Source organism: Bombina bombina, chromosome 5, assembly GCF_027579735.1.
Source record: "Bombina bombina isolate aBomBom1 chromosome 5, aBomBom1.pri, whole genome shotgun sequence".
Classification (NCBI taxonomy): domain Eukaryota; kingdom Metazoa; phylum Chordata; class Amphibia; order Anura; family Bombinatoridae; genus Bombina; species Bombina bombina.
Genome location: NC_069503.1, coordinates 516,684,322 through 516,696,944, shown reverse-complemented (window position 1 = coordinate 516,696,944; position 12,623 = coordinate 516,684,322). Strand labels below are relative to the sequence as shown.

Below are 12,623 nucleotides of genomic sequence, written 5' to 3'. Positions count from 1 at the left end.
AATTGGAAAGTTGTTTAAAATTGCATGATCTATCTGAATCTTGAAAGTTTAATTTTGACTAGACTGTCCCTTTAAATGTTTTACTTGAGCGCAATACAAAATAGCTCTGAAAATTTCTAGGCTTTTGGAGACCTGAAGAAAACAATTAATTCTTGAAAGTTTGCACAACAAAACACATGATATGGCAATAAAGTATTAATGTTATATTTATACTTATTACATTTAAAACAAAAATTTATTATAGACTAAAAGTTTTAAAATGTATTTAAAGAGTGGGTAAACACCTTGAGATTTTTATATTAAATATTTAGTTATACATAACGAAACCACCTATATGCTTTTATTATTTCTTTTGTCCCCTTTTCATGTAATGTAGACTGCAAAACAATGCATTTTATACTAACATTATGACCGTGGCTATACACAATTGTCTGTAGATTAAAGCACAGATTGGCTCTTCCAAATAAGGTAAAAGGTGGGTGGAGTTTGACTATTAAAACACAATTGCAGTAAAAAAGATGTTAGTTTGTTTTATAAACTTTTCGGGGCATATTTAACAATGTGGGAGCGAACATGATACGAAGTAGCGTATCATGTCCGCTCGCACAACGATAAATGCTGACAGCATACGCAGTCGGCATTTATCATTGCACCAGCAGTTCTTGTGAACTGCTGGTGCAATAATACCGCCCCCCCTGCAGATTTGCGGCCAATTGGCCGCTAGCAGGGGGTGTCAATCAACCTGATCGTATTCGATCGGGTTGATTTCTGTCCGCCGCCACAGAGCAGGCGAACAGGTTATGGAGCAGCAGTCTTTAGACTTCTGATTCCGGCAAGCCTTGATAAATTGACCCCTTAAACTTGACTGATATGTTATTATATAACAAGACAACAGAAATATATTGTTATTACAAGGTGCTTCTTGTCCCTTTAAATGGATATTTATGCAAGATGCAGAAATGAAAGGGCTCAAAGGTGTATGTATGTATATGTGTTTATTTGTATGTGTGTGTCAATGAAATACCATAATACCATACTATATATATCTATCTATCTATCTATCTATCTATCTATATATATATATACTGGATAGATAGATAGATAGATAGATAGATATAGTGGTTTAGTGCTTGAGCGATAGCCAACATCAGTTTTTCAGAATTACCACATTGAAATCTACTATGTGAGGGATTTAGTGCACCCCTGCTATCCAATGTTAGCGTGCCCTAGATTATCACTCAAGCAATAAAATATAAATTTTGTAATATGAGTACAAAAATATAAGCGCTATTGATTTAACTTGAGCACAATGGAGCTCACACCGTCAGGCCAGGGACACATAGAGGGGTCATGCACCCCCAATAGCAAACAAGAACATTTCTAATAAATAAAACTTTTTAGAGTGCATATGAGTGGGAAGGTGTCATGTCCCCTCAAAACATGCTCCTCCAAAATCCTGCTGCCCTAGGCACAGGCCTAGTTAGCCTGCCTTAGGTCAAAATACACCCATGGCTAAAGAAATGCATGTTTAGAACTGTCTGCTCCAGTGAAACTTTCTGGAAACTGTAACGTTTTTTATTTATAAAGATCTGATGATTAACTCAGTAAAAATATTTTTTATAAGACAAACGAGTCTTACATTTCTTGTAACAATCATTTGTATTTTCCAGCAAGTAATAATAAATCTTTTGTTTTCTATGAAGGACTTTACATACAGTTATTGTTTTTTTTATAGCCTACAACAGATACTTCTTTGTAGAGTTGCAAAAACACATACACTATATGTGAGGCCAGAGCTAACAGATGTGTCCCATGCACAACAATGTGGCATTTCAAAAATAAAATGAGAATGTTTTAATAAGTAACATTCAGCTGCTGAAACTGATTATAAGATAAAAGAAATAATAATTTTTTAAATTTGTTTTTGTTAAAAAATCCCTGGTCTATTAGCACATCAAGCGGGCACATCTTGTCATTAAATAGTGTTGAGGTCAAGTGGCTTATAATTCAGCACGTTTTCCCCCCATAAATCTAAATTATAGTTTTAGCTTTAAAGGGACACTAAACCCAAATTTGTTCTTTCATGATTCAGAAAGAGCATGCAATTTTAAGCAACTTTCTAATTTACTCCTATTATCAATTTTTCTTCGTTCTCTTGCTATCTTTATTTGAAAAAGAAGGCATCTAAGCTAGCCAGTTTTTGGTTCAGACCTCGGACAGCACTTGTTTAATGGTGGCAGACATTTAGCAACCAATCAGCAAGAACAACCGAGGTTGTGAACCAAAAATGGGCCAGCATCTAAACTTACAGTCTTGTTTATCAAATAAAGATAGCAAGAGAATGAAGAAAATTGATAATAGGAGTAAATTAGAAAGTTGCTTAAAATTGCCTGCTCTATTTGAATCACGAAAGAAAAAAATTTGGTTCAGTGTCCCTTTAACCCCTTAATGACCACAGCACTTTTCCATTTTCTGTCCGTTTGGGACCAAGGCTATTTTTACATTTCTGCGGTGTTTGTGTTTAGCTGTAATTTTCCTCTTACTCATTTACTGTACCCACACATATTATATACCGTTTTTCTCGCCATTAAATGGACTTTCTAAAGATATCATTATTTTCATCATATCTTATAATTTACTATAAAAAAAATTATAAAATATGAGGAAATAATTGAAAAAAACACACTTTTTCTAACTTTGACCCCCAAAATCTGTTACACATCTACAACCACCAAAAAACACCCATGCTAAATAGTTTCTAAATTTTGTCCTGAGTTTAGAAATACCCAATGTTTACATGTTCTTTGCTTTTTTTGTAAGTTATAGGGCCATAAATACAAGTAGCACTTTGCTATTTCCAAACCATTATTTTTCAAAATTAGCGCTAGTTACATTAGAACACTGATATCTTTCAGGAATCTCTGAATATCCATTGACATGTATATATTTTTTTTTAGTAGACATCCCAAAGTATTCATCTAGGCCCATTTTGGTATATTTCATGCCACCATTTCACCGCCAAATGCGATTAAATACAAAAAATCGTTCACTTTTTTACTAATTTTTTCACAAACTTTTGGTTTCTCACTGAAATTATTTACAAACAGCTTGTGCAATTATGGCTTAATTGGTTGTAAATTCTTCTCTGGGATCCCCTTTGTTCAGAAATAGCAGACATATATGGCTTTGGCGTTGCTTTTTAGTAATTAGAAAGCTGCTAAATGCCACTGCGCACTACACGTGTATTATGCCCAGCAGTGAAGGGGTTAATTATGGAGCATGTAGGGAGCTTTTAGGTATAATTTTAGCTTTAGTGTAGTGTAGTAGACAACCCCAAGTATTGATCTAGGCCAATTTTGGTATATTTCATACCACCATTTCACCACCAAATGCGATCAAATGAAAAAAAAACGTAAAATTTTTCACAATTTTAGGTTTCTCACTGAAATCATTTACAAACAGCTTGTACAATTATGGCACAAATGGTTGTAAATGCTTCTCTGGGATCCCCTTTGTTCAGAAATAGCAGACATATATGGCTTTGGCGTTGCTTTTTGGTAATTAGAAGGCCGCCAAATGCTGCTGCATTTCACACGTGTATTATGGCTAGCAGTGAAGGGGTTAATTATGTAGCTTGTAGGGAGCTTGCAAGGTTAATTTTAGCTTTAGTGTAGAGCTCAGCCTCCCACCTGAAACATGAGACCCCCTGATCCCTCCCAAACAGCTCACTTCCCTCCCCCACCCCACAATTGTCCCCGCCATCTTAAGTACTGGCAGAAACTCTGCCAGTACTAAAATAAAAGCTATATTTGGGCTTTTTTGTGTTTTTTTTTAGCATATTTACATATGCTGCTGTGTAGGATCCCCCCTTAGCCCCCAACCTCACTGATCCCCCACTAAACAGCTCTCTAACCCTCCCCCTGTGCCTTAATGGGCTCCATCTTGGGTACTGGCAGCTGTCTGCCAGTACCCAGTTTAGTAAAAAATTTGCCTTTTTTTTAAAAAAAATTCCCTTTTCTGTAGTGTAGCTTCCCCGATCCCCAAGACCAACCCCCCACCCCTTCCAGATCCCTTAGCTGTTACTTTAAAATTTTCAAAACTTTTTTTTTTGTTGCTTTTTAGAGCTTTATTTTTCTGCAGTGTAGCGGTTCCCTCCCGCTCCCGCCCACGTGCACGCGCCCGCCCGCCACCCCCCGTGCACGCGCGCGCTCCCGTGCGCGCTCCCGACTGACCCGCCCCCGATCCCGCCCCCCTTCCCTCTACTCGGCACATCGATGGCCGCCCACCCGCCTCCCAGGCTTGCTCCCACCCACCAACGATACCGGCCACCGATGTCCGGTGCAGAGAGGGCCACAGAGTGGCTCTTTCTGCATCGGATGACCATGGGGGGTTATTGCAGGATGCCTCCATATCGAGGCATCACTGCAATAACCGGAAAGCAGCTGGAAGCGAGCAGGATCGCTTCCAGCTGCTTTCCAGACCAAGGACGTACGCCACACGTCCTCGGTCATTAACTGTCTTTTTTTTGAGGACGTGTGGCGTACGTCCTTGGTCATTAAGGGGTTAAAGGAACATTACGTTACATATATAATTCCTTATAAAAAAAGGTTTTTAATGTATTTTCATAATTTATTTTATTTTTAATTAATTTAAAGGGACACTAATTCAAATATAATCTTTCATGATCCATAAAGTGTATGCAGTCTTATTATTTACACACTTTCTGAGGCAATAGCTTCTATTAAGCATGTGCACAAGTTCACAGTGTATTTGTATACTAGTCTTTGATTGGCTGATGGCTACCACATGCAGGGCCGCCATCAGGGGGTGACTCCTGTCAGGGGCCCAATGAGCCAGGGGGGCCCCATGAGGCAAGAACTAAAAAAATAAAAAAATTTTTTTTTTTTTAATTTTGGTAGCCACCGGTGGGTACTACAGCAGAGTGCTAATTAAGCATGGGAAATGTTATTACAAGGAGTAAAGTATTAGCATTTGAGAGGATTTCTTAGTGTGCACTAAACCACTATGCTCAGTGTGAGACAGACTTGGCACTTTGTACAGTGTGTGCCTGAGTCAGACGGCAGATCACTTTCATTTGAAGAGGAGGTAGGACTTACCTAGCAAATGTTTTTTATTTCTTTGTGTAATTTTGGATTGTAACTTCAGTGTGGTAGTAGTTGTATGGTGGGGCTAGGGGTCCATAAAAACACATTTTTTTAGCAGCAGTGTATTTATGATTATTTGACAATGCTGTAGAAATTCTATATTTAAAACCATGCAGAAATGTTTCCTCCTCAATACACAAATGGTAGATGCTCCTTTGGCAGATATGCATTTTATATATATATATATATATATATATATATATATATATATATATATATTACATTCCAGTTTACTGCCCCTTTATGCAAGGACTTTCCAGATGCAAGGAGGCATTTTATCTAAGATTTTTACATCTGCATAAAATTTTATACTCTCAGACTAAGATTGCTCAGTGTTTGAAATGAGACAGGTTAACTTAAAACTGTTCAGTTTACACTACAGCTGACTTAATTTTGAAATACATACCAACAAGCCTAAATCCTGCATTTAACCAGATCTAATGGTATGAGTACCACAGCTTATGGTCCCACCAAGACTATATAGAGTACAGCATTTTCAAAATCCATAAGTACAGCTGACAGATGGGAACATTTGTACACTATATTTGAAGTGGTGCTCTTGGTTTGGGAAAATGGGAAAAAAACAAACAAACATATGTCAACCTTTTAAAGGTACTTTTCTTCATCTAGCCATCTACCCAGCTCATTAATGTACAATTTTGAATTCACAGAATTATTTTTGTTTGCACATTTACAAATATGATTCTTTAAAAAGTGATCTCTTAATTTCTGCATTTTTTTTTATCATGCATGTCACACACTGTTGATTTAGGGGATGCAAGGTGCATAAATGTTTCCTCCTGTGAGTGTTTCTGTGGGTGTATGTGTTTATGTCTTTGTGCTTTGGTTTGTGTCTCTATGTGTATGTATTTTTTATCTGTGGGTCTCTCTGTGAGGGTGGGTGTGTATGTCTTTGTGCATTTTCTGTGGATGTCTGTGAGGGTGTGTGCATATGTCTTTGAGCTTTTTCTATGGGTGTTTCTGTGAGGGTGTTTGTGTGTATGTATGTATGTCTGTGTTTTCTGTGGGTGTCTCTGTGAGGGGGTGTGTATGTCTTTGTGTGTTTTCTGTGGATGTCTCAGTGTGGGTGTGTGTATGTATGTCTTTCTGTGTTTTTCATGTGGTTGTCTCTCTGTGTGTGTATGTCTTTGTGTGTTTTCTGTGGGCGTCTCTGTGTGTGTATGTGTGTATATGTCTTTGTGTGTTTTATGAGGCTGTCTCTGTCGGTGTTTCCTTGGGTGTATGTGCAAGTTTGAGTTTGTGTGTGTGTGTCCATTGTCTGTTCCTTTTTAGGACATTTTCACCTTACTACAAATTATTCACATCTTTCTACAGACTTTGAGACTAACAAAACCTTTCCGGAAGTAACCACTCCACCATTTAACCTTTAAATTATTGTTTAGACAGTTCAAGGCCCTTCCTTTCAGCCACTGCATGCTGTTGTCATAATTTAGTTGTCATCTTCCTTTACAAAAAGATAAGCAGAACTCCATATTTTGTTTTCTAAATCTCCTTTTTTTACAAAACTGTAGTTTACCTCATTACTTGTCAGGTCAATGTAAACAAGTGCTAAGTGTCTGTTTGGGTTTCTGTGTCTGAGTGTGGTATCCCACTGAGGAATACAAAAGGCGCGCTGTTATGGGCAAAGAGACAATGTATAAATGATTGTGTATAAATATTCACAAAAAATATAAAACAATAAAACGAAAAAAATTTGAGATGTAAAATAACAATATAGTAATCCAACAAGTTAGACTGCATATAAATAGTTACTATATCCTTTGTCGAGTAAATCTGACTCGGCTGATGACTGTAGAAAACCAGTGGTTAAAGTCTGTTTCTTTGAAGTGGTCTTGTTAATCAGACTTTTATGAAGGCAGCTCCTCTTGTTCCCAGAGAGCGGGGATGTAACTGTTAGAGAAGGAGATAGAGAGGGCGCCACATAGTGTGATATTGTTTTATGCAGAATGGTAGAAATCTGTAGAGGTGATGTGCTTACCAGAAGATGTTGTACTTTGCTGTGACCAGTACTATCTCGCCTGCTAGCACTTAAATCAGTGGCTAGTACACTGCCAAACAGAGTCTTTCCTGGGGCTCTTCCTTTAGGCTGTGGGCTCCAAAGGTATCTCCAGTGTTGGCTGTGAGCAAATCTTCGTTTTGTTACTTTGAATTTTGGCTCAGTATTGTTATATGAAAGAATGTGTACAACTTCCAGAATTAAAAGAATTTAAAAGGCTTTAGAATTTTAAATTCTTTTAATTCTGGAAGTTGTACACATTCTTTCATATAACAATACTGAGCCAAAATTCAAAGTAACAAAACGAAGATTTGCTCACAGCCAACACTGGAGATACCTTTGGAGCCCACAGCCTAAAGGAAGAGCCCCAGGAAAGACTCTGTTTGGCAGTGTACTAGCCACTGATTTAAGTGCTAGCAGGCGAGATAGTACTGGTCACAGCACAGTACAACATCTTCTGGTAAGCACATCACCTCTACAGATTTCTACCATTCTGCATAAAACAATATCACACTATGTGGCACCCTCTCTATCTCCTTCTGTGTCTGAGTGTGTTTCTTTGCGTGTCTGCTAGAGTGTCTATATGTGAATCCTTATGTGTGAGTGTGTTTGTGTGTTTCAGTGTATGAGTGTGTCTGTGTGTGTGTATGTTACTACCTTTACAACATTTCCAAGTTTAAATAGACAATTAAGAATAAAGTGCATATACGTTTTAGTCACTTGGTCAAAAATTGCACATGTCAAGGGGGGGGGCCCTGATCAATGGTCAAGTCAGGGGCCCCAAAATTTCTAGTGGCGGCCCTGACCACATGATATAGGAGGGCCAACAAATGAGGATTTGTCAAAATAAAATCTACTGCTTATTGTAAATTCAGAGTAAGTGTTATTGCTTTGTCTTTGTCTTTTTATTTTAATGGCCTTTAAAAGGATGATGTATTTACAGAGTGGCTGGATTGGAAAGTGTAAGATCCAGAATCGTGAATCTACAACATGTTGCATGATCCGTGAAGGAGCTCGATTTCATATGTCCCTAAATGGCCACATCAAAGGAAACTCATCCACAATACTCAAAAGGTTAATAAAAAAAATCTAAAATAACAAATAAATAATAAATTACATTAATGATCTAGAAACAAGATAGAAAGTAACATTTTTAATAAAAATGTTTTTAGAGACTGATTTGTTATTAAAATGAATGGCAGTTTTCACACTGCAACAAGCGCTTTTCTCAGCTTAACAAATGAGGCCGTTGGAAGAGATAATTCTCTAAGGACCTAACTATTGCTAATGGAAGGGACAAGTCTGAGTGACTGATGTATTTCTATGTGAATTTAAATTATCTTAAAGTGCATTAGCTCATGGTATTTCTTAAACTTGGTAAGCCAAGACTTGGAAGGTTTTTGCTGGTTTCTGGCTACTTTGTGTTTTCTGGTGTTACTGTTTGTTAAAGGGACATAAAAGTGGGGGAAATGGCCCCATGTCTTAGTGCATTTTATTATTTCACTGTTTATAAAAACAAAACAAACCATGATGCTAGACTTTAAGAGATATGAAAGTTGAAATTTCATTTTCATGGCTCATATAGAGAATGCCCTTTTAAGAGATTTGTCAATTTACTTCTATTATTAAATAGACATTGTTTTCTGGTATCATTTGTTGAAAGGCATACCTAAGTAGGCGTAAGGGAAGCAATGCACTGCTGAGAGCTAGCTGGTGATTGGTGGCTGCACTTATATGCCTATTGTCATTGGCTCATCAGATCTGTTCAGCTAACTCCCTCTAGTGTAGTGTCTCCCAAACCCAGTCCTCAGGACCCTTAAAAACCCTTTGCGGTCCTTTGTCGGAATATATCCGACAAAGGGTTTTAGCGCATGCGCTCAAATGTCGTATATATTCTGACTTTGCCGCTTTTTAATTTTACAGCTAAATAGCGACATCTAGTGGTGACTTGCTATTTAGCAGTGTAGTTCAAAAAAATTGCAGCAAAAATTAAATAAGACCCGCCGGCTGCACAAATGAAACATTTAAAGGACCGGAAAAGGGTTAACAGGTGAAATAATCAGCTGATCTGTAACCATGGTTACTAACCTGCTCTAAACTATCAGCGGATAATTTCACCTGTGCTTTTGTTAAGCTAATGGTTAAGGGTCCTGAGGACTGGAGTTGAGAAACACTGCTCTAGAGTATTGCTGCTCTGTAGCTCACTTTAACTTTGTGTTTAACCCATCTGTTAAACACAGTTATATGCAAACAGCAGTACATCAATAAAATTATCTAACACTGTATTTTCCTTTTTGTACCTTTTTTGTCCCTTTTGGGAAGAAAAAAGTTTAATATTTTTAAAATCATTGTCACTGTCACTCAGAAAACTGAAGACACATATGGTAAAGTCATATTTAATCAACAATCACAATGTGTCAACATTTAATACATGATTATTAACGAGAGAATAATATACATATGTTCCTAAGTGAACAGACATTAGCTTCAGGTTTCTGAATATGATTTACATCAAGGAGTGCTCGAGTTACCATAATAAAGAAAAGAACATAAGGGAAACCATTTTTTTTTTGCAAAATGCAGTTTTTGTTATAGTTCTATAATCCAATATAATTGTTCCTCATGATTTTTCAATGATCAAATTTCATGAGAATTTGACTTCATTAATTTTACATGCTGTTTAATTCATTTAACAGTAAATTATGTTTTATCTGGAACAGTAATACTTTATGCAGACTAAATCTCTCAGGGTTCCTCTCTATGTATTTGACACATGTTAATAAGAACGTTCTCAGCATTCACCCGGTGTTTATCTACAACCAGGATATTACAGTCCCAAATCAGTTTGTCAAAACAAATTTAAGGTCTTAACACATCTTTGAGGAGTTTGTGGACCTGCTTGTCTGTTCACTCCTGAGTTGATCCAGGAAATATACCAGATGTTCTTAATGCTAGCTTCACTTCCCTGTCCAATACACTCTCCAACAAAAACTAATTTGCTCCAACCATTCACACTACTTTTACATCTTGACTAACAAAAAAGTACTGCAAAACAAAAATGTGGTTAGCATTCCATCAACTTTTTGTTACCCTGATACATTTTACTAGTGAGCCAATACATTATTATCTTATTACTAAGAATACCACTTTACGACTACTGGAGATATTTTTTTTCAGATTTGTTTTTAGTCTCATGCATAGATAAACAAAGTATTGATATATTAATAAAAGCTCTGTGGTGATGATGCATGATTTGTAAATAGCTTAGTAAATCCTAGTTTTTTTTTAAATTAATTACTACAGATCCATCTACTATTATTCTTTCAGGTGCCTAACTACAGGGGTCTCAGGGTCTGGACTGCTACCGGGCCCTTCCTTTTAGTAGGCCCTCTGCTGTTCAAGCAAAATCAGATTATAAAGGAGCTTGTTTACAAGGCTGCAGTTCTTCTAATAACCATTAGGCTAAACTTGTAGTGACTGAAAAACAACCAGAAAAAAAGAAAACTGCATAACAAGTAAGCAGGTTGCTATGGTAAGTGTTTTTCTTAGTGCTGTAGTGTGTGTGTGTGTGTGTGTGTGTGTATGTATGTCTGTGTGTGTGTTTATGTATATACATATACTGTATATATATGCAAAACAAGGAAAAGGGGACAGCACTCTCAGACCGGACCAGGTACACATCCCATGACCCCTAAACAGGCTCAGCTTTGGTGCTATAGCACTCTCTTAAAACTACACTATTTCTAGAGTCACAGGCAGTTAACCCCGGGCCTGCCTGGGTGCAAGTCCATAGGGAAAATTACAAAGCAGACAATACAACACACAGAAAAAGTCCGCCACTCGCTCACAAGCTCTCAGCTAAGATTAAAAGCAAAATTGGAAGTCAGTTACCACATTTGGCCAAATGGGACGAGCCCAGGTACCACGTCAAGGTCTCTTCCAAAAATCTGGATCCCTAATACAGCCACACAAATGCAGCCATGCACACAAATGCAAGTCTGTGAACCCTGACTTTTTCCTAGTTTGTTTGATTAAGAGCTTGCATTTGTGTGCGTGGCTACATTTGTGTGGCTGTATTGTGGTTTTTGGAAGAGACCTTTTATTTTTGCACTCATATTACAAGCTAAAAGTTTTTTTATTGCTCAAGTAATAGTCTAGGGCGCTCTAACATCTGCATGATACTACAGATGTAAAATAAAAAAAATCATTATGCATCAGTAAAGAATATACATAACAAATGTAGTAAAAACATTTTCCATCTTAGAAATCTTCACTGGTGTAATTCTCCTTGATCGGCTACACTGAACTGCTCTACTTGCTAAGTTGCTGCTGTTGCAGTCTACACTCTTTATCTTTATGCTGTAATAAGATCTGGAGTGAGTTTTTGCCTAAGTAGATATGATGATAAAGTAGGACAGTCCTACTTTATCATCATATCTACTTAGGCAAAAACTCACTCCAGATCTTATTACAGCATAAAGATAAAGAGTGTAGACTGTAACAGCAGCAAGTAGAGCAGTTCAGTGTAGCCGATCAGGGAGAATAACAGAGACTGAAATAGGTTGTAATTCAAGCAGGTATTGGCTATAAATGGAGACATACCTTGATTAGCAGTGCCAGTATTTCTGTTCCACACACGCAAGTCTGCAGCCCCTCCTTCCCTGACCAGACCGCTCTCTCATTGGGTAAGTAATGGCTATGCATTATGAGACTTGTAGTTAGTTCCTAAGCCTTGGGAGCTCCCCCTGCTGCCCGCCCATAGAAATGGCCCAACTTGTACATTGAAAATTGTGCGATTAGCAAAAGTATAGGCTTTGTTATGGGCGGAGCAGCAGGCACATAGAAAAAATGTGGAAAAAAAATATAGCAGGCTATACCTCTCTACCGTACGTGCTTTTTTTGGCTGAATAAATATAATTTTTCCAATAGGGGGGCTATTGGAGAAATTATATTTATTCAGCCAAAAAAATGTATTTTCTTTCTTTTTTTCTTTTTTTTCCAGGGGGCTCACGTGCGGCTGTGCTCATATGGAGGAGCCTCCACTGTATACAGTATGGACCACAAACCAGTCCAATGGCCAGGTTTATTCCTAATTTATAATTTGCCTTAGCGACCTGTGATGTTTGAGCTCATATTAATATTACCCTTCACTTTGCTAATAGAACAACAGCTGATTAAGTAACAGGATACATTAAGTAACAAGATACATTTGTTATTGTTACTTGTATAAGTATCCTTAAAATATGCCAACAGCAAAAAAAATGGTTGTAGCCTGTATATCATACATTCGTTATGGCTGATACAGATAATCAGTCTGTTCTATGGGTATTAGGAAGTTAGCTGTGCTGTGTGGAGTGGTGTGAACCTTTTGTTTTACACTTGAATAAAACCTTTTGGAATGATTTACTCAGTTGTTTACAGACTGTTTTTGAAACTTCAAT

General features: G+C 37.4%; 1 protein-coding gene and 1 long non-coding RNA gene across 2 annotated transcripts in view; one reads left to right on the top strand and one right to left on the bottom strand.

The window, feature by feature from the left end:
• The window catches only part of BMPER (BMP binding endothelial regulator), a 300,921-nt gene that overhangs the window by 72,049 nt on the left and 216,249 nt on the right, over positions 1–12,623 (bottom strand). The gene's annotated exons all lie outside the window — the stretch shown is intronic.
• On the top strand, positions 8,145–12,239 carry LOC128660533 (uncharacterized). Its single transcript, XR_008402548.1, has 3 exons — positions 8,145–8,256; positions 10,510–10,697; positions 12,185–12,239. It is a non-coding gene; the product is annotated as an uncharacterized LOC128660533 (long non-coding RNA).